The following is a 27,544-nucleotide window of genomic DNA, read 5'->3' on the forward strand; positions in this document are numbered from 1 at the left end:
AGGATGCGCTCTATTTTAATCCTTAAAAACGTACCGGATTGATACAGTCGCCGCCGCCGCCGCCGCCTTCGGTTTTCTTCCGTCTTTGAACCGTATCCAAAGAAAATAGTACACGGAGCCCACCACCGCATCCATTACCACACAGACACGGTAGGTATAAACCACTGGAAATAGAATATTATGATCTTCCAACAACCTTGCCCCGGACTCGGTTCGGTCTGCACCGAGGAGAGAGACCGGTGTTTTATAATAATATACAATGATTGTCGTCGCCCGTACCTAACCACACAGATGATATTATCATTTACTCGTTTTGGGCAACGCAACACCAGAGTCGAGTATGGTGTATCCAAAGGGAAGGAGCCAAAATCCGTACATAACATTATATACTTTCATTAAATTCAATAGGGTTCAACTGAATAATCGAATAATTTGTGAATAAAAAACAAATCTCGAATAGTCATTATGTTGTTTCATAGTCATTATATTTTGTTGTTTATTATTTATACTGTTCAACGATTACAATGGACGAGCCGGTGTTGACCGTAGAAGGCGTGTAACTTTGATTGCAGTGTATCCAATAAAACATTTTACCCACCTGCCCCTCTTTGAAGTTTGATTTGTTCTTTTTTTTTGTCATACAAGTCTAAACGTACGCACTTTAATATGCTATACTAATTATTCCGATAGATATCCAAAGTCCCAAAAGATATATATATATATATATATCATTCATTATCCGAATAATCGCACACGGTATAAGAGTGCAGGCTATTCAGAAGGTGCAAGCAAGTGTACTCTTGTTTTTTAAATATATATTGAGAATTCGCCAACGGGTCGTCAACGGGGTTGTTTTCTTCTCTTGATAGGCTTGCAGGGGGACGAATAATTGATTTCGGGTGGCCATTAAGAAGGCAATCCAGACACACACACACACACAACATAGATCATCTATCGTCGACGGTGGCATCATATTTCCGTCTTCGAGGCAAGTGTGATAACCATTATTGTTTGCCGGAGCTAATAAAACCTATATTGCAAGCGCCTGTCGCGCGTTTCCGCATAAGGGTGGTGTACAATGCACATATACATAACAATAATAGCATGAACGGTTTTAATAAATGCCAGAGATGTACATGTGTTTGCTATAATATAGTAATTCCGAAGACCGCGGCCTGGTGTTTTACACGGATTAACGCTATTTTTTTTTTTATATTTTACCAACAGCAGCAGTGCAATAACTAGTATATATATATATATATAATATACAACACGGCCAGAGGGCGGACTACTTGTTGTGAGTGGTTTCCCACGGGAGCACGTGTGCCGGCGGTGGTGCGGATGGAAATATTTTTTGCATAGAATTACTGAGGTTTTTTTTTTGTTGAAATTTTTACAAAAGCCAAACAATAAACGGTCGATGGGTTTCTTCGCACCCGCGTACCTGTATATTAGCGGGCAATCGCTCACAGCCAGTATAATAATTGTATGGTTCTAGTATTTCCCAGAGCTCTTAACAACTTTTGAATTTTAAATGACAACATGTGTATATTTAATTGACACATTTCTTCAACCGGTCCATAACCAATTTTCAACAAGTTTAACAAATTCATCACGGGTGTGTATCATAGAAATCTTGACTGCTGCGAGAAAAATATTCAATTGAGCGTTTCTTCAATGTGGGCGCAAACCACACATCCCTGATGTGGCGGCTGCCGCGAACAATGAAATCCGTTTATTGTACAAAACAAAAGTAGATGGAAAAAAAAATATATTCATAACGGTTCGTTTACTCTAGCATATCAACCGACAACGGCTGCGATTATTATTATTATACATATTTCATATACACGTGCATAAAAAAAAAACCACTATAGACATAAAAAAAAGGGTTAATATTGTCTCTGAATTGTTAGAAAAAATAGATTTACAAAAAAAAAAAAAAATGCAAGCATTGTTTGCTGCGTACTATTTTGCTTAAAAAATGGAATTAAATTAAAATACATATTTTGTTATTGAGCAATTAATTTTGAAAAAGTATAGAAATTTATTAGAAAAAAATATGAGTTTAAACTAATAAATATATACAACTTCAAAAAGCTGGTTATGTTCCCGGCAAGCTGTTTCCAATAAGCGGTAAGCTCAGAATCTACTTTCTATATAAGTTTAAGACACACAGAAGATTGACAATTAAGCGTTTACAAGATGTAACACACATAGACTTGGTTCAAATTGACCTGTACATATTATTATTATATTATCTTATATTGTAGCTAAGACAAATGTATTCGGTTTAATGATTGCTGTACAACGATTTTGTTTCTTTTCCTATTCGCGAATGAGCTCTCAGTTAAACTTATCAGCGTAGATTTTGATTTTTTTTTTTTTTGCAAAATCCAGAAAGTAAACAATACTTTGGCTGGTTTTTTTTATAAAATAATTGGAAATTCAAGGCAGTCGGTTATGACGACTTATGTACGGCGGATATGTATGTGTTATTGTTTTGGGTAAAAGACATTTTTGTGTTTTCGGTGGCAATTAGCCGTGTAATAACCCGCAATCTAAACAACACGGTCAACAAAACAGAAACAACAGCCAATAAGACGTTTTATTTTAGATTCCAGACGACGCCACCGCAGCGGCGGCTCTGCTTGTGTATTTCGGTTTTAATACAATATAATATACGAAATTTCATATTATTGTGCTTTTCTCCTGTTTTATTATTATTATAATTAATGGTATCTCGTTGTTGCGCCACAACAAAGAACAAAATATCATTTCGGATGACGTCCGCGGTGACACAACACAACACACACACACAAACCTTATTAATTTATTTGTATTTTTTTTTTTTTTTTTTTGACGACTGATTTTTTGGAGCTGTAAAAATCTATTAATTTAACACATTGTCTAAAAATAAAGTCGAAATTCTGTTTTTTTTGTTTTTTTACACTGTCCTGTTTTTTTGAAACAATTTTGTCGGTCGGGATCATTCAGCGCTGAGTAGTCCTTCCCCTCGTTCCCCGGTTTTTTTTTTTTTTTTTTTGAAAAAACATGATAATATAATAATTTCATTATACCTAATGAAAACGGCCGAGGGAAGCAAGAGAAGAGGAGATGACCATTAAAAATAGTAACGCGTGGTATAATATCTATAAATAATAATAATAATAACCTAACCGACCGTGTGTGTGTCGTTTTTAAGCGATTTTCGAGTTTTCAATAACAAACAACTTAAAAATAATTACCATTGCTCCGATAATCGTGTGCTGTGGTGTACCTGCCAGCTAAAGTCGGAGGGTTAGGTTATTGAGAACAAGAAAAATATACACATGACTAGACCACAGCTTTGGCACTGGCCATTGTTGTCAAGTGTTGTCGAGTCGACCCACTGTAAAGAGAATCTCAGAAATTACCGAAAATAAAATACTATAGCGATTTTAGTTTTTTTTTTTCTCTAACATATTGTTATCGTGCTTATCTCGTTTCAGTCAAAACAAATCCAGCAGACACGGACATTGCCCTCCCCGAAACGTCTGGTCTGATTTACAATCCATTTTTTCGACACCCTAGTGTGTTTGAGCATATGCCTATTGATAATAGTATATAAAAAAAAAAATGAATGGGACAGCAAGCAGTCTGACAATACAGTCTGAGGAGTAGATAAAGATAATTGTCGTCCGGCGGCTTGGAATCTAATAATAACGCGTGGCGTGTTTTAATAAACATTGATTTGATGGTTTTATGTGTTATTTTTAGCATGTATTTAGAATATTTTCTTATCTCATAAGTGATGTGCAGAATAATAATAGTGGCCCGAACATGAGACAGGAACGTGTGGACACGAGGAAAGACGAGAAGACCGGTATGGAGGTCGTTTAAGAGAGACAAGTGGAAAACTTTTAATGCATTTTTTACCGGTGCAGGAGATTTGTCGGGTTTTATTTTGATCAACAGAACCGCGTTAACGAGATTAAACGAACCGTCGTCTCGAGGGAAGGAAAAACGTTTGAAACCGGCAAATTTGCCGGAAGACAGAAATATAATAATAACGATAATCCACACAGCGTTTGTACTTTTACTATTATTTTACATATATTATACTTGTCGGCACATTTAGCACACACCGCCGCCGCCGCCGCCTTTGGAGGAGCACACCGGAAATTCGTCAAACGTCTTAGCGTTTAATAAACACCACACACACACACACACGGTTCCGGTCAGTTTCCCCGCCGGCTCTAGTGTAATAAACTCACCGTTTATCAAAATTGCATATCATAAGCAAATTTTTTATTTCAAAAGAAATGCGCTAAAAAAGTGCATATTTCCACTATTTCCACGGGTAGCTGCAAAACGAGGAAACTTAAGTAAAAAATAGTCCACCCCTCCCCACGCAGGGTTTATTTATACGACGATATTTCTGTGGTTTTATCAACGTTTATCGCAGCTGAATTTTTGTTTGCCAACGCTATCGGTTGGTCCTGTATATAATAAATACGAGTTTAGTATTTTTGGTAATATATATATATATATGTATATTTTTTTTTTTTGAGATACACCAATAGTAAGATAATGCTATATAGAAACGACACGTGTCGGCTCCGCTAGGTCGTGACACTTGACAACTTAATTGATTCGAACGCAGATTATATTTTTTACTAGGTAACGGGAAATAAATGAATTTTTAAATTTAAGTGGCGGGCCCAAAACCGAGCATTAGCCGAGCTTAAGATAACAACAATGGTAATAAACAAAAAAAAAAAAAACAACAATAATTATTAGCACCGCAAGTTTTACTAATTATTTCATCACAACCGAGCAGGTACAAAGTTCCTGTTAATTTTTCAGACATTTATTGATACGGCGAACAAGCGCTCATAAGGGGCTGTAGGAATTTTATAGGTATAGGTAAACTTTAGAAAGCAAGTTTATTCGGGCAAATGTGCACGCATTACTTGATTTGTTAATAAATTAAACACCACAAAACCGATACGGACACAACGTTATGCCTGTTAATCGAATACCGATAATGGCCATCGTATCATTGTTATTATTGTTTTAGGCTGACCCCGGGTTAAACGCATACCAAACAAAAAAACCATTCTTAAATAATAATATGTGTTTATACCGTCAAACGCTACACGACACAGTCGAAAATAAATATTTATATATATCAAGTATAGATATTAAAAAAAAAAAAAAAAAAAAGATCTCTAGTTGTTCTTCTCTATACAACGTGAAAAAGGTGTTATACTGTTGTTCGATGCTGACCTCACATACTTGTCCCTCCCCCTGATGAGAATAATAATTCTTAAGGAAAGGTCTGAGAAGCAAAGGGCGTCCACCCCCATCCCCTATTTATTTTAGGCGATTTTTTGCAAAATTCTAATTTAAAAATTAAAACGCTGTTTCAATAATATTTGTTAGTCAATTTTATATCCAAGCTATCACAGCAACTTTCACAGTGATTAACTTGTTTTTTTTTTTTAATATATTTAAAACAATATGAACTTTATTTAGGTAGGTTTAGCCTCGTGGGCTTTTATTTTTATTTTTATATTATCAACCCAAAATTTACAATCTTGACATTTTTCAAGTGTATTCAAAAGGACGTCTCAGATTAAAAAGAACAGATTTATAAAATGATTTTAGACACAAAACACCTGTTATGAAATTTCCGAGCGTACTTCGTTTGAGTTTTTTCAAAATATCAACCGGAAAATAAGTTAGAGATTTAAAAAAATTACAAAAATATGTAAATTTGCATTTATCACACTTCCCACGGAAATCTTGTCCTCCATCCAAGTGTTTTATCTCAGAAAATCACTTTGAAGGGTATTTTTTTTCGGGTTTGCGTGAACACGTTCAAAATGACATATTTTTGGCGCATACCGAGTTGGGTAAAATTTCAAGTTTAAATTAATATTACATTTATGTTAATTATAAAATGTGATTTCGACGGTTGCAATACGATTGACGAGTAATAAAATCAAGCCCTTATCGGTAAACAAAAAATGGGAATAATTTTTTGGTAAACATAACCGAACAGTTGGATACTTTATTAACAACAGCTCGTGTACTTAAGATTTTGCATTAAAAAAAAAAAAACAGGGGTAAGACAAGGGTTGTACTCACCGAAAAAACAACGGTCGTCCGATTCGTGTTGGACCATATTCTCCAAAGGGGTCGAAGACATGTCGTTGACGATAATATATAGTTTATGAAAAAGGCGAGCGACGACAAAAACGAACGCGTAAGTACGGTTTTTTGAGAATTTCAAAAAAAAAATGTAGAAAAAAAAAAAAAACCAAACGGTTTTCGCTGGTGTCCACGGCGGTGTCTGCGCGCGCGTACGGTTATACTTGGACGACGACGGCGGCGGCTGCGGCGGCGGCGGGTGCAAGTGTGTGATGGACGCGACGGACGCCGGCTGACTGACTGACGGACGCGGACCGACCGACCGACCGACCGGCTGCTGCTGCTGCTGGCTACCCGCGGGCGGCGGCGGTGGCGGTGGCGGCGGCGGCCGCGGTGGTTGCTTCCGTCGGGTGCGCCGGGTGCCCGCCCGGCAGTGCCGCCGTCCGCCCGGTGGGGGCGGCAATCGCGCGTTTGTCGTTTGGGGTGGACGGGCGGCGGCGGGGGATGCCCACCTTTTGTCTCGGGCGAATCAAAAGGTTAGAAAACAAAGAACCGCCGCCTAAGACGGTCTGGCAGGCATGCGCCCCGGCCATTGTTGTGCGCGGGCCCGGCCTCCGCCTACCGGCCGGTCGGCCGCGCTGCCCGCCGGACAATAATCGTTGATAACGATCTACGTCGACGGCTAGGCGTACCTACAACACACGCCTAGTGCCCCGAAGGCCCCTAGCCCATCGTTAGCGTGTTTCCGGGTTTTTCCCGCCCTTAGTGTGTTGGGGTGTTTAGTGCACCCCGTAAGTTAAGCTAACAACGAATCTTAAACCATAGGCGCAATTTCAATTTTTAATTTGGGGGGGGGGGCTGGAAATTTGTTTAAAATATATATATATATATAAGTAAATATATTTTTGTATTTCAAAATTGTATGCATAACCTATTTTTTTTGGGGGGGGGGGGCTAAGCTCACCCTAGCTCCCCCGTATTTGCGCCTATGTCTTAAACAAATTTTAAAAAATAATGTTAAATATTTCAACAGCTTAATTTCATAACAACTTGAATGTATAGGATTAAGTTACTACTACAAGAAACAATTTTTAGTAAACATTTTTGATAGAAAATAATAATTTTTGGTATTGAGCTTATAAAAATTAATATAAAATAAAAAAAAACCCCTTTGCTTAAAACATGTTGTTTTTCGAATAATCACTTTTATGCTTAACCATTCGTTGGGTTAATACTTGTTTTTTACAAAAAATATATGACATATAAATAAATATATTTCTAAAAATATGAATTTGAATTTTCGTTCTCTGGTAAAACAATAGTAATAAAATAATATGACAATTGACCAAATTGACATTTATCGACAAATTTCAGTTATTAATTATTAATATTATTCAAATATAATGAATTATTCAGCATTAGTCTTGCACTATTTTCTGTTTATCAGTAAAATGAATTAATTTTATTCTCTTTGGAATCTCATTTTTAACTTGTTAGATTATCTATTCTAATTGGATCATCTAATTAGTGTTATAAAAATCTATTTGTTTTGAATTTATTTTGCATATATGCTTCAAACACAATTAATCATTATTTATACGGAATTGTAATATTACAATATAAATTGTATTTTTTATTATTTTTCGCTATAAAATTTAAATGCTAATAAACTAGTGTTATTTTTTTTTTTTTTTATAATTTTTTTTTTTTTTATGCTATCGTTCACACACTAAACACAACGGCTATTCAGTCGGTTTATCAGTTTTCCAACATTAATGTGGACCGCCACGTCTATCTGGTGTATGATATGATAATAATATACAATATCATAGTTGTATAGGACGTTGCACTGGAAACAATTTGCACCATTGTAAAAAAAAAAATTGTAGAAAAAAGATTCCAATGCGGCCAAATCCGTTTGATTCGCAGACCATACTACAGACACACGCATAATACATATCAATGTATCACAATTTAATTATATTATACAATACAAGTGTATTAATAAAAATACTATACAGTAACACAGATTACAATTTATGTCGAACAATGCGCAATTACAATTGCTAGACTTGTGTTCTCTCAAAAAGGCGACGATAGCGCAGCGAAAAAAAAAATATATTAAAAAAAATTTATGTACGTTCTAAAAAAAAAACGATAAGACAACAATGTGTCGGCGTTACGTTTTTTTATTGAATAATATATATTATATTATAATATAAGTCGAGTGTACATATATATATATATATATACAGCTGAAAACTGTTTTCGCAGACATTTTTCTTTTAGCTAAACGTTTAACGCGTTGCATTCCACCACTAAATTTCACACTGATAAATACCGCAGCACGTGGGTTTGTCGTATGTTATACATAATATAGTCAAAACTAGAGGTAAGTATTTTTTTTTTTGTAAAAAAAAATTTTCACCACCCCCCTCCCCCCTGTCGACGGTATAAACTCATTGATGGTTTGAATGACATGTTCACACACACAAGCTGTTCCTACCTTATATTCAAAGGAGTGATTTCAGTGGTAAAACATTTATGATAAAAAAATAAAATATAATATAAGATGGCAATAGAGAAATTATATAATAATTTTTAATTAAAGTGTGAAAGGGTGGTGCAGTTTGTTTGCATCGGTGGTCTCGTTGCAGCGGTTAAACTATATCACACAAGTTCAGTGGTGTAAGTAAAATATATATCAAAAACACAGAAAAAAATACACAGTTGGTCCAACTAAAATTTAGAGTAATTTATTCACTATTTTTTTTTTTTAGTGGCAATAACTATACAAATAGTCGGACCAACTAAATTTTTAGTTAAAGCGATAGCTGTACATTTAGTTAGTCTTAATTAGAAACGTGTATTGTGTACCGTTTATTAACCACAATTTTACAAAGATTTTGAAAAAAAAAGTATTTTTGCATTCATCATATTATTCAAGCATTGGACATCTTGTCCGCTAACATCACTTTGAAGGATAGGTACCTTTTCCTGTTTACATGGGACACAATTGTTTAAATCATAAAACGTCATCAACCTTTGAATTGAGATTTTGCAAGAAATTGCCTATACCCCAGCTCCTTAAAAAAATGTCCTCTTAACTTGCACGGTGACACTATACGGTATACTTGAATTGTATCCATGTACAGTGTTATACAGCTTCAACTTTTAATTAACATACATTATTTTACCTCCGACGCGTTGCCAAACAAAGTCGGCCATTCCAAATTCCACCAAGTTTTGGCATTTGGCAAACTCACCGGCGTGTACACTATTACTATTTTTTTTATTATAATATTTATTTATGAAAACATACGATTAAACGAGTCGGTTGTAACGTATGTACAATAGGCGCCCGTTGTTTTTTACATTTTTGCACGGATAATCGGTTGGCAAAAAAAAACCATCTTGGACGCATCCAGAAATAGCGTTTGAAAAAAAAAAAAAATAATAACAAGGGCAATTAGCCCGAATAATACTACCCAGGGCTGGTCGGCCCTCCTAATTATATGTATACAGAGTCATCAGTACGGTCTGTATTACAGTAGCTTTAGCCAGTAGGTAGATATCGCTTCTCTCGGTTGGGTCTTTCCCGCAAAAGATAATATTACACGGTAAACGCGTACGATTTTGTAATGTTCCCTCGGGTTATCGATCGGCCCCCATCTCCCCCCCCCCCGGTCGTTTTGGTCTAACGCAGAATGATAATATGGAACTACCGAAAGGGTTTTCGGACATAAGACACAAGGCGGCGGCTTTAACGGAAATAACGATCGCTTTGTCGGCCGTGTACCCTGCTCGGGGGACAGGGCGTTATTGATAGCCTCTACCCTCCGGCCTCCGGTTTATATAGTTCGCCCGTTGCCCCCCCCCCCTCACTGCCCCCCCACCCCACCTTTGACCATCTATTCCAAAACGCGTACCCCTCTCGCCCCCCTCCGCCGGCGGGAGGCGTGGTAAGAAAACACCACGGCTGTGCACGTTTGCCGCCCACCGCTGCTCTTTTATACGTACATACATACATATATATCTATGAAGCCCCAAGAAAGACAAAATATCCAATGCTCTACTCACACACACACAGACAATATATATTATAACCTCTCTCCTTAACCGTGCTGCTGCTGCTGCTTCCACCCCTTTAACGTATATATATATATATACTTGTTTGTTTTTTTGTGTATAGAAAATATATATATATATATATATATATATATGAAAATAACGACCACCGAGACGTTCAGGGCGTCTTGTGCTTTATCGATCGGCCGAAGGAGGCGGTGGGCGAACTTTTGAAATCGCGTGCCCCCCCCCATATTCCTATCCCCCCTCTAAGTATACACACACACACGGCTGAAAGGCCAAGGGTGTGGGCGAGCGTTTGTACTCGCGGATATAAGGGGCGGGTAGTGGACGCACGGACCCGCGCAATGGGGAAATACGCACGTATACCCGCTCGCACCCCCCCCCCCACGGCTGCTGGGATTTATGTACTCGCATTGTGTGTACACTTACCGTACCGCAATAACACAATACACGAACGAAACGACGGAGAAGAACGGAAGACAACGGAGCTCGAATACATATTATAATATAACGGATGGTACGTTCAAGGACGTCTTACCATCTATTTCTTGAGGAGTTCGGTTTAGGCGAATTGAAATAATTGCGGTTTGTACTTTAGAAGATATTATATTTGTTCGAATTGGTCATGACTTAAATTTTTCAATTGCCAATACATATTAAAAACCTCTCGGAGCAATTTTTCTAGTCGTTAAATCAATCATTATCGTTTTGACTTTCGTATAAAAATTACAAACTACTTACAAAACTACAAACTACGAAAATGGTCACTGTGGCGACACTCTAAGACTATGGCCGTGGCGTTTTTATGTGATAAGTATCTTCCCCGTGTTAATTTTTATCAGTGTCCGTGCGCTCTAAACACACTTTTATCATCTCAGGTCAGTGTGACCAAAATATAAAAAAAAAAATAATCATTCCGTACAATACAGTGTGGGCACAAAGAAATGTTATCAAACATCTGTAATGTTATCACCACCAACCATCGTTATCAGTATTTCTTATCAGTTTACGCTGTTTTGTAAATAGTGTGTACAATATTTTAAATACAAAACATAATGTCCGGCTGCCGATTGAGGAAGTAATAATTAGTTAATGGCTGTTAATTACGGTTAGTTTTGCCGCTTGATTAAATGTTTGCGTAAGTTGTGTACAACTATAAGATGTATATATAATTTGCTTACAAAAAAAAAAAAAAAAAATACATCTTCCCGGCGACTCGAGAAAACTAATTATACTAATACAGAGGAAAGCACTTTAAGTTTAAAGTTATTATCGTTTGTGCAAACGTTAAGCTGTATAAACTTTACGGACTCGTTGTAAAAAAAAAAAAATGTTTTATATCTTTAAACGATTTAGTTCTTTTGATATATTATGTATTAAGATAAAAACAAAATCCAAAGAACGTTTTTAAATCTATTTGTTGCGTTATTTGACTTTTATACCAAATAATAAAACGTATAGTGCTCTCTTAATAACCGACAATTTTTAAAAAACACTACCTAATTGAATTAGTACAAATTATTGTGCAAACTCCTTATTAATCTTAAGAATCAAACGATAGCTGGCTATATCAACCTAACCTCACATATTAGGTGATTACTTTTTAACCTAATCAGTGATACCTATTATGTAATTTTTCACTTGAACCTGTGGTCACACTGATTTCATTTTCAGTAATGTGACGTCATGGTTAGTCTGAGGTAAAATACTAACCAGATTATTTTACCTATACAGACTTAGTTTCGTCGTGTTGTAATTTAAAGTGCCAGCGTTTTTAAATTTAGTTTAATGAGCCCATTTAAAGAAAAACAATAAAATTCAGTATGATTAAACCTTAAGTGAAATTCCAGTGTTTCTGTGAAGTGAACAGAAAGTAACTAAAACCAGTGTGACCACACAAAAGACAATAAAAAATTCCCCATCGCTACTCTACATGATAAAACAGGGTTTTACCATCCATTCTGGTTTAGAGTTCCCCTGTTCCGGATTATAAGGATATTGTGGATATATATGTACATAGGGAAACTACTATGGGCAATAAGCGTTGAGTTTGTCGTTTTGGTCGACGCTTAAAAAACAATACCGACAATATTGGTTTGGGTATTTTTTTTTTAAATTATATTTTTATCGTCCCGACTTTGTTCGACCGTGTGCCAATTAGCGAACTGGGCCGTGTTTCCCACACAGTTCAACACTATTATTATTTTATATGTATTGTTGTACACATAAGAACAACATAATGTTCTATTACAATGTACCTAAGCGGACGAGGATTGTATTTGTTTTTTTTATTTTCTAAAGTGGCCGGCGACAAAAAACACATAAAAAAAGGCACGTGGACTGATTTTACAAGTGGCTGTCTAAAGAAAAAAAAAAAAGGGTGGGAAGGCCACGTGCCCGCACCCACGTGTGTGTGTGACCACTACCGCAGCAACCCCTTGGACTCTTTCAATAATAAAAGAGAAAAAAAATCTATTATTATTATTAGTATTTCTGTAATAATTCGGGTTTTATTGGTGTTCGGTTTGGAAAAAAAAAAATCTTTAAAAAAATAATACAGTACACAATACGCTCCACGAAGGGGAAAAACAAACCCACTATTGCTAGTATTCTCTGCAGCAAAAATAAATAGGGAGACCGAAGAAATAATCCCTTGGGCTTGGGCTTTAAATTTAAATCGTTTCAAATTGAAACAACAACAATTGTCTCAAAAAAAAAAAATGTATCTGCTTATAAACAGTAAAAATTGTCTATTCTCTAGACAAAGTACTAACCCCCCAAAAAAATATCATAAATCCTTTGCCCTAGAAGGGGTGGGAACTTTTGCTTTACCACGCTGTTTAAGGCGAAGGTTGTCAGACACAAGGTAGATAATACAGAATAGGCCTATAACGTTATGTAAGATTTTCACAATTCACCAACCCCAACCGCGTACCCACCCCTAGGACTACTAAAACCATATTTTCAAGCACATTAGATCGTCCGAACTAATTGCGCACTTGAACAAATCAAATATTGTGTATTCACCTAGACTGGAAATTAAAAAGGGTTATAACATTTTTTTTTTTGTAGTAACCGAATACATACACTGCTAATCAGCTCTTCTTCTGAAAGGGGCGACATAATGATAATAATACAATGTATACAACGCGCATTTGTTATTATCGCTATTATTTTGTTTGGTGCACAACAAAGGCACAGTCGAGCCACGTGGCGTGTAAATTTGGGGGGGGGGAGGGTGCAAGGGATGACGGTAGCTGTATATATATATATATATATATATATATATACAGGTATGGTAAAAGCAAAAAGCAACCGATTCGGCTATGCCCAGTTGGGCGTGTACATAATAACGTAATTAGAAAGTTTTCTCTGCAAACTGCACGAACAAAGTGACTCGCGTTGTTCTACCGTACTTTGCCGCCCCCCCCCCGCCCCCGCCCAGCCAGTGTTTTTGTAAGTAAGTGTAGAAGTTTTCGCAAATTTCTTTTGCTCGCATTTTGTCGCTATACATAAAATATATTCTTTTGATGTGAGACGTGCACCGGCAAATTAACCGCCCCCGCCCCCCGTGTGTCCCGGCTGGCTGTCTCATAATCGAGTTACCGCCGGGCCGAACGTTTTGTTATTAACGGAAAGAAAATGATTTATAATCCGCCACCACTAGCACCCCCCCTCGTGGGGCCTGCCCTCGAAACCGACTTTGTTACGATGATATAATTAATGTGTGTGTGTGTGTGTGTGGGGGGGGGGGATACACAGTCGGAAAGCTCTTTTAATTATTGTCATTACCGGTAAAACGGCTCGTCCTGCGTTAGGTTATTAGTCTCGTTCCGCCTATGGTGTATCGGATAATTTTCCCACAGTGTATTCCGATAATTACTATTACAAATAAATCGGAATAAAGAATTTTTTTCCATATACAGGGTGATTCGTCAAGGACAAGACACTCGTTTTCTCTTGAAATAATTTCAAAATTTTGGAGTGTTTCCTTTTGTACACACTCTAGTTTATGTTTTTTTTTTAACAATATACACATTTTAATTTTCAAATATTTTCTACAGCACTATCATCGTTTGAAACTTGAACGATAGGTTAATTTTTTTTAATTAAAAACAATTCACCCTTCTTCGCCAATTTAAGGTTTTCAAAAATATAATAACATTAAAAGTGATAATCCAAAACTGGTAATCGACCAATCAGCAAAATTATTAACGTTACCGTTTAAGTTTCAAAAGTTTCAAAAGCTCCAAAAAAATAGTTTGAATTTTATCTATTAATCGTGTAATATAGCATAGACAAAAATGTTTCCAAAAAGTATAACTACAAAATATTACACTTTTACTGTAATATTAACTATGAACCTACTGAACTATAATCTACCTTTTAGTTATTTTTAATTTAGATTCTAAACGGAGCGAAGAATTATGTATTGGTTTAATCGAGATTTTTTTTTTTTAAATTAATATTTGTTATAATTTTAAAAATTGTTTGAAACAAGCACCTAATTAAGTTAAAATAATTTTGGCTTTAGTCCTCGCTTATCTGGGTTAGTACTTCTTTTTTACAAAAAAATACAAGAAACTATGACATAATATACATACTATATATAAATAAATTTCTAAAATTTTTTTATTTTCCTTTCTCTGGTAAAACATTGACCGAAAATAATTGACATTTAACAACAAATTTCAGTTTTATAACTTATCGATTATTATTGTTATTCAAATATAATAAATTGTTCATTATCAGTCATGTACTATTTTCTGTTCTTCAGTAAAATAAAAGTTATAAAGTAAATGTATATATGTATAAAGTAACAATTGGCATTTAATAACACATTTTAGTTTATAACTAATTATTATATTTTATTACTAATGAGAGCTGTTGTAACAGATCTCACAAAAATTGTGTTTTTCTGAAATTTATTATGTAAAATAATCTCAAGTTTTCCATTTTTCTTCCGAGGCTTAAGAAAAAAACAGTTTTTCGGAATTTTTCCATTTTTTTTTTTATTTTTGGGGGAATTTTGATCTCTACTGACAACAGCTCTGATTATAAGGCGGCATAAGCTGAAGCCTGTGTATGTATACATACATAGTATACTATATGTAGGTATGTAGAATTTTTTTTTTTTTAAACGGAAACGTCAGCAACATAAACGACACTATGCGCTACAACTAAATAGTAGTATATGTATATAATAATACCGGCGTTGTAATTATTTGGCCTCTGCGGTGTTTTTATGAATGGACGGCGGCAGTGTGTCGGCACTGAACGGGTGTAAACGGACGGTGACCGTGTCTCAGGAAGAGGGGAAGGCAAGATGTTCAGGGGAGGGTGTATCGTCGTCATCTTCACAAGACACGATGATGACTCGTTTCCTTTGTGGCGGCCAAAAATAATATATGCGTTTTTTTTCGCACGTGGCCGCAGTCCAGCAGCCGTTGCAAGCGTGTACTATTATTATTATTATTATTATTACTATGATAATTAAAATTACAAAAAAAAATATTTAACTATTATCGTGGGGGTGGGAAGACAGGAGGGAGTCCGCGTTGGTTGCTCGAGCAGAGAGATGCTATTTATTTTTTTCTGGGTTGTATTTTTAGCGTTAAAAACTGGCCGGAAGTCGTCGTATCTATCTATCTATCTACTCGTATCTATCTCTCATTAATGAACAACGACGATGATAGCTGGTAAGGTTTCACTCGTCGCCACGTTTGTGCCCGTCGTTATTGGGGCTCATTTGTCTGTGTAAAGGCGGATGACAAACCGTTCTCCACCGGTCGACCACCAGCCTACCACCGGGGCAAGGAACACTACAAATCACATTAGACAAGGGGTGCGGCACCGCTTTAAGTATAATATGATAATCTACCGAAAATAAACGGGGTCGGTCTGTTCGAGGCCGAGTTCGAGACGTTCCCCCCCCCCCCGTTGCCATCGGATTCAGACTGAAAAACAGATTACACACAACAACACTATGTGGCAATACCTCTGTACCCGACCAATAATATAATATATTGCCATCGTTTCCCGGCCATAATACATATTATGTGCTCGGTGAACGCCTTAAACCTAACACCTATCGTGTATCGTGGCAGCCGTGTGTTGAGTAAAGTATACACGGTTCGCCGTCTATGCCGGCCGTACTACGGGGCACGCCAACCGGTTGCACAAAAACCTAACCTATAGCCAGGAGTTTAACCGAGGGGGGGGGGCAAAGGTAGGGGTATATTGCCCTGGACGGCACTTGTAATGTTATTTGTGTATTTTGATAATCTTATGTTGTCTATAATATGGCAAAAACTCACATAATTGTAATTGACGAATCAAGTCGATAAATATAGCTGTTTTTTTTTTTACCAAACAAATTATTTTGGCACTTCTAAACTCGGGTGTGTATTTTAAATAGCTGTGACAATTCCTTATTTTTTATTTACTTTAAATCGAAACGGTGTCTACACGTGTGTCTCACATAAACATATTTATTGCGGTCCTGTACAGATGTTTTAATATTATTACTCACATAATGTGTTCGGTTCGTTTCTACTGTGATGATAATCTTCGGCAGCGACGGCATCGTTCTTGGTCGGTCACCTGTGCAAAAACGACAAAACTATTAATTAATATACATATTATGTCATGTAGTTACTTAAAGAGTTTAAGCGCCGACAATCAGTTTGTGTGTGTATCTGAAGACTATTCGCTGAGATGATGATAATATAATAAAAATACTATTAACGTTGTTTTGTCGAGAGAGAAAAAAATGTGCATTCTTTAAATGAACGCGCATGTCAATGGACGTCTTTCAGGCCACCTTGCACTTTTTGAGAATATTTTCATTTTTTTCTATTCTACTCAGTACATACCGATATTACAGTGTCTTTGTCGGCGCCCCCACGTTCCACATTTCCATAAACTTCATGAGAGTGGTGTATTCAAGCAAACAAAGTGTTTTTCGTTCAAATATTGTGTCGGTTCGGTAATATATTTCCACCGGCGGGGCATGCACGGTTTTCGCGCACATTTCTCAACAGCAGCTTTTCAAGTATTATTATTACAGTACGCGAAATCAATTATTACAAAATCGGAACGGGGGTGAGACTCGGGGGAAAACCGAGGTTATTTGTTATTTGTTTGGGCCGCAGACCGAATTTGAATAATCAACGCGGCGGCTGCTATTGTAAACGAACCGCAAACAAGCAATTCGACACTACACCGGCAGGGGTGACCGCATTATTATTGTGTTGTGTTGGCTTATAAACGGTCTGACCCACTTGTTGTGTGTGCGGTGAGGTTTACTTTTGTTTTAACCACCGCCGCCGCCGATGCACCTCCCCTTTGGGATAAATAGGGTTACAATGGGAAGAAGCGCAACAGGCGGCTGCGGCTGCTGCTGCTGCTGCTACCACCACCGATTCTCCACGGGGTTTCCACCGTCGTCACAACACCGCCCCCGCTTAACAATACACACAATTGTGCAGCCCCGCCCGCTCTCCAGGAAAATATTAATAAATCCCTCGGGCAATCGCCAGTCGCCAGTCGTTGCCCGCGTGAGAAACGCACACCCTTGAAAATCCGGAAAAACTATCAAGACAAATTCACACAATATCAACGTGGTAGTATGATTGGGCTGGAAATTCAACGTCTCTGGCTACCTCAGGACACAGCATGGTGGTTTCCGGCGACGACATATTATATTATTAAATAAAAAAGTATAATTTATGTCGCTGAATACTGTTTTAAATTTACATATTACATACAAAAAGGTCACCGTCGTTTGGACATATTAATAATAGGTTTTACCAGATTTTACTATTTTACAAGTAAATTCGCGCTGACCTTTGCGGGGCCACACTCTCGACGACCGACTACTTTACTTTTTTGACATTTTGTCTTAAAATATACTGTGTTTTTATCGCACAAACATAAACGCCACGACGCTGTTAAAGTGCTCTACTGATAGACGCAAAACATTGTTGGTGATTTTACTGCGAATACACGAGAACTAGTAAGTTTGTCATCACAGAGCAGTTTTGAAGGGACACAAATATTGTAATTTATCCTATCGAAATGACTGTTTGGGACAAGCTAAAAAAATGATAAAACGAGCAAGGCGACAACTGTACGAATCCAGATAACAAAGGTAACCGCAATGCTCTAATGGCGCATGTAGTAGACAATAATTTTATGTGCTCATCACATTGACCAATGCCAAAAAAAGAAAAAATACATGTAAAAGTGGTCATCTACATTAACCACCCCTCTACACTGACCGTCGCCCTCGATGAGCAAAATCGAATAGGGTGTATCGCGCCCTCTTAACGTTTAACCGTTTTGCCTAGAAGGGTTGGAAACTTTTTCTTTTTTAGGAACAGTTTTTAACCGCTCTAACTACTAGAAATACATTTCCAAGCACATTACTGCAAGTCACAATGCTTTTATTCGGTTGTTCATAGACCTGTTACCACCACACTGTCAAACACTCTCGACGAGATGAACGGTGTTGTTAACATATATATATATATATCTGTTTTTTTTTTTTGGCGTTCCTTAAGAATCCGGCTAGGTAATTATTACCTTTAGATACAGCTATATCGCATAGCGCAACATCTTATGTATATACATATCTTCCATACGTATAAGCATGAACCCGTTTGACCCTGATTGTGAAAAATACGTCTCATCAGCAGTTGTGGCCGTTTATATATGATGTTAGACGGATACAGTATACGTGACAGATTACTACTCTACACGGTATACACGGTGTGGAATGTGCGCGTATCCCGTGCCCGTCGGCCCATATAATACTGTTATATACTTACAATATACTTACTATACATACAGCCTCGCCAAGTATAATATTATATTATCTCTCCCCACGCCCCCCCCCCTCGTTAACGATGACAACAAACGGGCATCACGCGTGCTCCGGACCTCGGGACGAATATTCAATTATTATTACTATTATTATATGTATATATATTTTTTTTTTCCTGTACACGGGAGCGACCGTGTGGTTTACAGCGATACCCAGGGCCCGCGAGGGTTTTCTACATCTCTTTTCGGATCATCATCACATTAGGCGGGCAACCAATGCACCTCTAGATGACCGCACACACACACAGACCGTGTGCGCCATCATCAGCGCCGTTTTGTTTAGTCATTATTAAATATAATAATAATAATACCTGTTACGTGTCCGCGATGATAAATAATGGGCGCACATAGTGAATTTTTTTTTTATGCTTTGGTTTTCTTATAACGGCACAATAGGCTCTAGTGTACTACACTCAACCCGGGGTCTAGTCTAATGGACTAGTGACGGGCGCCCATCAATCCGTTGCCAACAATCGGCGTTTGTTGTTTTCGGACAAACATTTTATCCATTAGTATTTTTTTTTTTTTTTACTCCCCTCGTACCACTCCAAATGAATAATATCGGTTGCCTCGAGACGGTCAATGCCAGCTAATGTTAATGGTTTTCGGATCAGTGCTACAGTACACATTATTTACAATGATAACGTAAACTGATAAGAATCGTTGATAACAAAGATGGTTGGTGCGGTGATAACGTTACAGGTGTGAGTGCCACTAACTGCCAGCTGATTAGACTGTGAAGGTGAGTCGGTTAATCGCACCACTGGAGGGTTCAATGGTTGTGCCAGACTTGTAAGTTGCACAACTTTGCTTGTACAATGCAATAGTAGGACAATATGTTTGGCGCTGAAAGCGCACGGGGTAGCTGTATGTGTGGGCTTTGAATTGTATAGCCACGGTCGTCACGGTCTCACAGCTCCGGCTTGTCGACTACCGACTTACATATAATGTAGTAGGTACCTACAGTAATATGCATACGTGCCCCCGGGTCATAATTCTATTCTAATCGGTCGTGTAGTTTTCGGAAATGGAAGAGGGCCGCCGGCCGCCCACGTGCAGCAATCAGAGAGCACCGGAGAAGCCGGCAGCCAAACACATGTGCGCGGCTCAATTACTGTTGTTCACAGCGTGAAACACACGGTGACATTGCTCACGATAATTGACAATAATTGCCAAGCCGTCATTGGATCCAAACGAGGTAGAGGCACAAGCGGTTTTCGCTCGATGACGATCAATTGACTGCTTTGATCGAGTAAGAGCCCACTGAATGCAAGAGAATAGCTCGAGACGATTCGGTGGTGTTGCCGGCAGAGATGTGGCAGAGGCAGCGAGAGTTGTTCTGGAGATGAATGCAGAGGCAAATAGACGGGAAGAGCAAGACCAGAGATAAGACGGAATAGAGACTGGTATGTAGAAGATCAATGGAGTTGAAGGACTAAGGTGTTGGGTGTGTAAGGCGAAGATGAAGAAGATTCAGACTGAAAGATGAAACACCTGGGAGGCAGTCATTCTGTCAATTTCATGGAAAGTAAAAATCCTACGTTACTTTTCCACATACTTTTACAGCTTCCAGGCAATGCGCGTCCCGTATAGTATCGAGTTGAGTGCTTAAGCTTGCGGCGGCGAGAAAATGAGTGTAAATGTCTGTTGAGAAAAACTTTGTGCGCAGTATACAGCTGAACGTTAATAACGGGGCAACTGTGGAAAGTGTTGGCGTGGGCGAGGCGTTAATATGCTCGGTGTGGTTTTGTAAAGGTCCATAAGCTCTTCCTTCGGGGGGGGGTCGTCGGCCGTATTAAATATATGAGAGGTATCCGTAATCTTTCAATATAATACACGTATTGACACACTATGCGCGCTACGAGAGACGGCTTACCGCGGCTGTTACAATATTTTGTACCGGCGGCGGCGGCGATGCCCTTTGTTCGATAATCCCCCGCGGGAAGCCTTCGGAATTGACTCTCGAGGGTACTCTGCTCTGCTGGTATACACCAGTTTGCCGACACTTTTACACGTTCACGCCCGGATATCACCAACCCCCCGGGCCGGTGTCGCCACCAATTAGCGCTGCAGATATTGGAAACGGTCGACCGGGTCTAGTTCAAAAATATGCCAAACGAGGGTCGTTGGATTGGACAAGAAACAGTCTCCTTCGCCTGCACAACAATCGACAAACAATTTAGCCATCTTCTCCTGTATCCTTAAATCTAAATCGCGTCTCAACTCCTAATTTACAAATCTATTATTAGACCTGTCAAGGTCCTGTCAGACCTTCAAACCTTCCAATCTGCGTTAGTCCTTAGACTCTTATACGAGGAATATCTCAAATGACTCTCTTCACAAAGAGTTCTGATCCGCCAAAAGTTACATAGCCAGACACTGGTCACCAGATTTACTCCAAAATGCATAATGATCCAAAGTGAAATTTGACTGTTTCGACGGAGCAGCATCTTAAACGGGTTCAGGACAAGATAACAATATGGATTTGTCACAATTCCAGTTGTTTAGCGCATCCGGTTCTCACGGTTTATACCCAAATACCCAGAGTGCCTACGACTTTAACCCTACTGTACATCCGTCGGAAACTGCGCAATCACGATGCAGCACGTGTGCGGGGATCCGTGTATATAATGTCTATAATATATACTTACCGTTCTACGTATGGGTAAAAAAATAAGAAAAAAATTAGACGCACACGATAATAATATATCATATCTATGCGAGTGAGTAGTAGGTACTTGTAATATATTATTATTATATACCGGGCTAGAGATAACACACAGCGGCGCACATTGTCGGTGGTCGCCTCCTATCCCAAATAACCCTATCCGTAACGAATTTTTTACTTGGCGTTTTTTTGATTTATTTAGGCCACTTATGCTGCGGCCACCCCTTTTTTTAACGGCTACATGTCATGTGATTTGCAGCACCGAAAATCGTACACACACACAATATATTACACATACTACACGCTGCTATTCGATTCGTCTACCGCACACAACGCCTAAACGGCCCGTGAACGATTTGTCACATATTATTTATGTATTATAATAATAATTATAATATGCCGGGAGGAGGAAAATTCCGACAAAAAAATAAATTTAAAAAAAAACCTTGTACAATAACACACACACACACACACAACTGACGCACACATGGTGTAACGCGCTTTGCTCGTTAAAATATGATAATAATGTAGGTTTTTATATTTTTTTCACACATTTTTTTTTTTAGCTCCGATTAGCAGCGTCGTTAGATGAGAAGGTATTGGGCACAAATATAAAACCAAATAGTGCGCCTAAAAAATATATCGAATAACGTAAACGAACATAAATATTATCAATCATCTTCAATGTTATCACCATCGACCACTCGTTATCAGTAATTCTTATCAGTTTACGTTATCATTGTAAACAGTGTGTACAATACAACGGTCGAATTTATTTCAAATTTGTATGGAATATTCTTCAGACATAGTACACTGCCGATCAACGTTGTCGAACCCAAAAAAATTGTATCATAAACCCTCCCCCCCCCCAAATAATTGGAAACTAATTTCCATGATTATTAAAGTAGACAATTATAAGTATGATGTTTGATACTAACATGGAACATAAGAAAGACTTAAACTAATCGCCTGAAATTTAGACAGAAGACATATCTAGGGTGGGGCTATAACATAATATACGAAAAATCTGTAATCAAACCATTTTTTTTTTATTAGCAATTTACATAGACCCCACCGGGACCTGACCGGGGTTCCAATATGCTCCGTCAACACTATGCCCTGGCCTCACTGTACTTGTTTTTTTTTCAATTTTTTTTCTGGTTCAAATCATTTTTAATGTATTTTTTTTTTTTTTTTGGCGGCGTAAGCACATTATTTTTATCACAACGCAAATATTTTATTTACCAGTCACGGTGTACCAGATCGGCGTGGCGATCGACACGCCCGACAGATAAATACCGCGTGTGTTACACACATATTATACTCACACACACACTCATTACAAGCCCACCCCCCCCCCTGCTCGTCGTCGTCGGTAGTTAAGTATAGAGGCGGACGAGGGCAAGACCGGGGGGGGGGAGGGGGTGGAAGTGATTAATGAGAAATCCATATCCCCCGGATAACACTTAACGCCATCGTCGTCGGTTATGTCGAACGCTTGTCGTCGTCGTAAAACTTTCTGTGCTTTATACTTGAAAAGTTTTCAAGCAAGACTCGCAAACCGTGTGTTGTGTGCAGGGGAGGGATAGGGGCGGGGAAAATAATGACACCGAACCGAGAGAAACGTTGAAAAATAACCGAAGAACAACCGCGGCCCGAATGATGGATCGCGAAATTTCCAAACGTTTTTATTTTTACTTTTATATATATATATTATTTTTTCTCGCTCTTATTTAGTTTTCTGCCAGAACCGCGGCCATATATAATATTATATATCTTAATAGCACTTTTCTTGCTCGGTTTTTTTTTTTTTTTTTACCCTCTCCGTGCCAATATAATAATATAACCGCAACCAGAACCTATAAAAAAACATTAATATACATAAAAAAAATACCCGCACTCGTATTTGCACGACTAATGTGTTTTTTTTTTTTGGCTTTTTGCAAATCTTAATACTTAAATTACATCCAGCGCGCGTCACGTGTCCAACGATGAATGAACAAAAAAAAACACACACACACATTTTTACCCAAAATGTCGTTTGCGTTGAAAGTGTTACACACAATCAGGTCATAATATTATGTATTTCACAAGTGAATCCAGATATTCAAAACAAAAAAATATGCTAATTTCCATAGTTATATTATCAATTTAAACCCCTGTTGTGGTGAAAACATATTATAGCAAGCCTTGCGCGGGTTGTAAACAGGAACGGACCTAAGAATAATAAAAACATATAAGCAGTTATAGTTTACATAGTAAAAAAATACACACCTACTCTAATTTATAAAATGTATATTTCAACTGTTGTTTGTCCTTCGTGTACACATCATAATGTGTACTTATCATACTTGTGAATACATTCAGAATTTAAAAAAAACTAGAAATAAATTATTGTTTAATTGTCTGTTAATAAAGTGACGCACATACTATAATATATTACACTCAAGACTGGTCGTATTAATTATTCTTTTTGTTTTTTTTTGTCGTTGTACTAAATGCGCAACTAGCTGTTAAAAAAAAAAAAACAGAAATACGCCATTATTTGTTGTTTGCCCGACATTGTGTGGGCGCTTAAGAAAGTGTGTCTGCGTTATAAACAGTGTGTAATTAATTGCGTCATTTTACTTTGTATTTTTTTTTTGATAATAATTACAAAACGGTACAAGGAGAAACGCGGATTCGTAGTTTCCACATAGCAAACTCTTCTTGTCACACTTACGGGTATACAACACCCGAAATGTAATGAACACCGTGCAGCAACTCCGGTGTACCATTGTCTCATCAATCATACATAATAGCGGTTGGGGCAAGACTTTAAGGAAAACAGTTTTACCGTTGTTACACGTGTTTTAATTATCTCGAGCACGGTCCGCAATGATGGATGGAGTCATTGCACGCACACACACAATATAGGATATTATTATTATTATAGGTAAACCGAGGATAAAGAGCGGTTATCCGGTGTCTGTTTCACTATCTCTCTCTCTTGACATATTTATTGTTTTGGCGTTTTTTTAACGACCGTGTCGTTCATTATACTTGTGTGTGTGTGTTTTTTTTTTAATGTCCGACTCTTTCTACACTACCGTAGCATAATATGCGATTCGAGATAATAACAATATGGTCGCCCGACGACATTAACTACTAGCGCTCCTATCCGTGATTCCAGACAACCGTACACGATCACCAACCGATCGTATTGGGTTGTTATATTTTTAAATTAACAAATATATTTACAATAAACAGCTAGATTGCTAAGTAGTGATACGCATTGATCTTGTGATTCTGTGCTATCAACTTAACTTGTAATTGTTGTAAACAGTGATGACAGATATAAACATGTGATAAGGTTCTAATTCCCACAAAGATGGCGGAAAATGGTACTCTGACTTGTTATCAGTCATTCTTATCAGTTTACCCGTAATAATTTTGAAGAAAATCATTTTTGCGGTAAGTATATGCAAACAATCCTTATCAATCTAAACATTATCAGCACATGTTAGTAAACAAAATATAGACTTTTTGGATTTCGGATTTAAATGAAAAAAAAAAATCCATTGTGCTCTGCCCGACAATTGGGAAGTGCAAGAAAAGGAAACACCTCCGGGCTTCGGGGTAGCCTTTATTTATTTGACAGCCAAAAGGAGAGTGCGGAAAACGTTGGAGGTTTTTTCTGCCGCCACCGTCCTACCTATACCTACTTTGCGCCGCATTAGTCGCACCCCAATGGCTTCCTATTTCGTTTTTAAATTACATTACCGTCTCGCATTTATGTGTTCGCAATGGCAAATTATCCAAGTTCATTTTGGGAATTCAGCAAAGGCACACACACACACACACACATATATAAATGTTGCACATGTACAAAAGGGCAAAAGGTCGGAACCTTCGTTTGCAAAGTCAATTGGGGCAAATGTAAATAAACGAAGGTGAAATTCAACGTAATTACAATAACAAGCAGTTCGCTTGTACTTTTGATTAATAGTTCAAGGCGCAAAAAATACATTTTAACCAACTACTCCAGGCCTAATATACTTGTACCGTTTAATATTAATAATGTAAACAAACTTTAACAAACCAAAAAAAAAAACCTTTTATCAGTTATCAGTTATTACTTATCACAGCCGTCAATCAACTACTTGTTATCAGTCATTGTTATCAGTTCACGTTATCATTGTAAACAGTGTGTACAATATTCGCAGCACTATAATTTGAAGTGCACTATCTGGGTTTTTGTTTAATCTGTATGTTGGTTTCAGGTCGGTCCGACTGGGTATTTTTTCTCCGTGCACGTAGTCCATCTTAGGCGCGGTTCTTGGGGGTTTCACTCTGGCCGTGGTGTTTCTTACACAATGATAGTTGTGTTAACTGCTTAGTGTCCGGTCGGTCGTTGTTCACCGTCAACCGCACGTGAATAGTGCATAATACCGTGTTGTGTGTACAGATAGATGGATAGATAGATAGATGTGTTGTGTTGTGTTGTAGCCTCGATACCGTCGGGTCGTGTAAGACCTTTTGTCCCTGTGACAACGACCGCTTTGAACAACAGAGGCATTCGAGTGATTGATGTGTGCTGTTTGATGGGCGATACCCGGCGTTGACGGAGCTTGTTAAACGCGGGTTCGGAGGATAATATGATCCACGAGCCAAGTATTATGTGTATGTGGTGGTGGTAGGCATAAGGTGGTAATTAAGCCGAAGCGACCGATAGTGTGTTTAATATATATATATAGAAGATAGGGTGTGTGTGTGTGTGTGTATTCTGTCGGTGGCCCGGAGAGGATGACTCGCGCGATTTCTCGTCTCGTCAGTCTAATGTCTATACCAGCATCGCCGTCGTATACAGCCCAACAGAAGAGATAATATAATATAATAATAATAATAATAATAATAATATGTGTGTGTGTGTGTGTAATGCACGCGACTACCGGATTGCTGATAACAAGCCCGGGCTGATTAATGGACGGTAAATCTGCTTTTAATAGCTCCGCCCCGAGACGATGACACGGGACGTGCGACGAGATAAATGATAATAAATGCTCATAATATATATATATATATATATTTTTTTTTTTCCACACGGTTCGCGGGTTGTTCGTGTTATTTAGAGCGGACGACAATACACCTATTATGATACACCCGCGTGTTCCGAATACGGACAATTAACCAAATCGAATAATGCAGCACCGTCGCGGTTGGTCCGGATTGAAGAATTTTCACAAAAGGCCGTTTGCAACGTAATGTCTCTTTGCTAAGTACCGTGAAAAGTGTAAAACAAAAATAATATTAAATGGCGATGGAGTCCACAACCACGGGAGACATTTTCATGTGTGATATATATAAGGGTATAAGGATATAAGGATGTATAAAGATATATAAGAATATAGAAGGATGTATAAGGATATAGAAGGATATATAAGGGTATAAGGATAAAGAAGGATATATAAGGATAAAAGGATATATTTTCGTTTAAAAACTGTGGATTTATCCGGTTGTGTGCCAAAGTTTTGCAATAATTGTTCCCAAACTGGCTGCTGCGCTTAATTTAAAACCGTCAAAAGTCGAGCAATTCAATTGGGGATGTCTTAGATGTACATAAAAACTTATCGGGCACGGCGAACACACGAAGTTTGGTGACTTGTACATATTTGACTAAAATGAATTGCCCATGAGAAGTTGCCTACACTTAGTAAGCGGCATGCGTTCGAAAGATTCTATGAGATTTCGAGTGGATTTCAAAACACATATTAACGTTTC

The 27,544-nt window shown here is 37.9% G+C and overlaps 1 long non-coding RNA gene across 1 annotated transcript in view; it reads right to left on the bottom strand.

Moving 5' to 3' along the window:
* Nucleotides 1-27,544, bottom strand: part of LOC126841513 (uncharacterized) — a 116,436-nt gene that overhangs the window by 10,088 nt on the left and 78,804 nt on the right. The window contains exon 3 of the long non-coding RNA XR_007686181.1: nucleotides 16,763-16,833. This is a non-coding gene — a long non-coding RNA (uncharacterized LOC126841513). The remainder of the gene's footprint in view (nucleotides 1-16,762; nucleotides 16,834-27,544) is intronic.

Source organism: Adelges cooleyi, unplaced genomic scaffold (assembly GCF_023614345.1).
Source record: "Adelges cooleyi isolate 19-005CV unplaced genomic scaffold, UGA_ACOO_1.1 ACOO_flye_CR_arks_rails_tigmint_CR_PRNA_384, whole genome shotgun sequence".
Taxonomy (NCBI): Eukaryota; Metazoa; Arthropoda; class Insecta; order Hemiptera; family Adelgidae; genus Adelges; species Adelges cooleyi.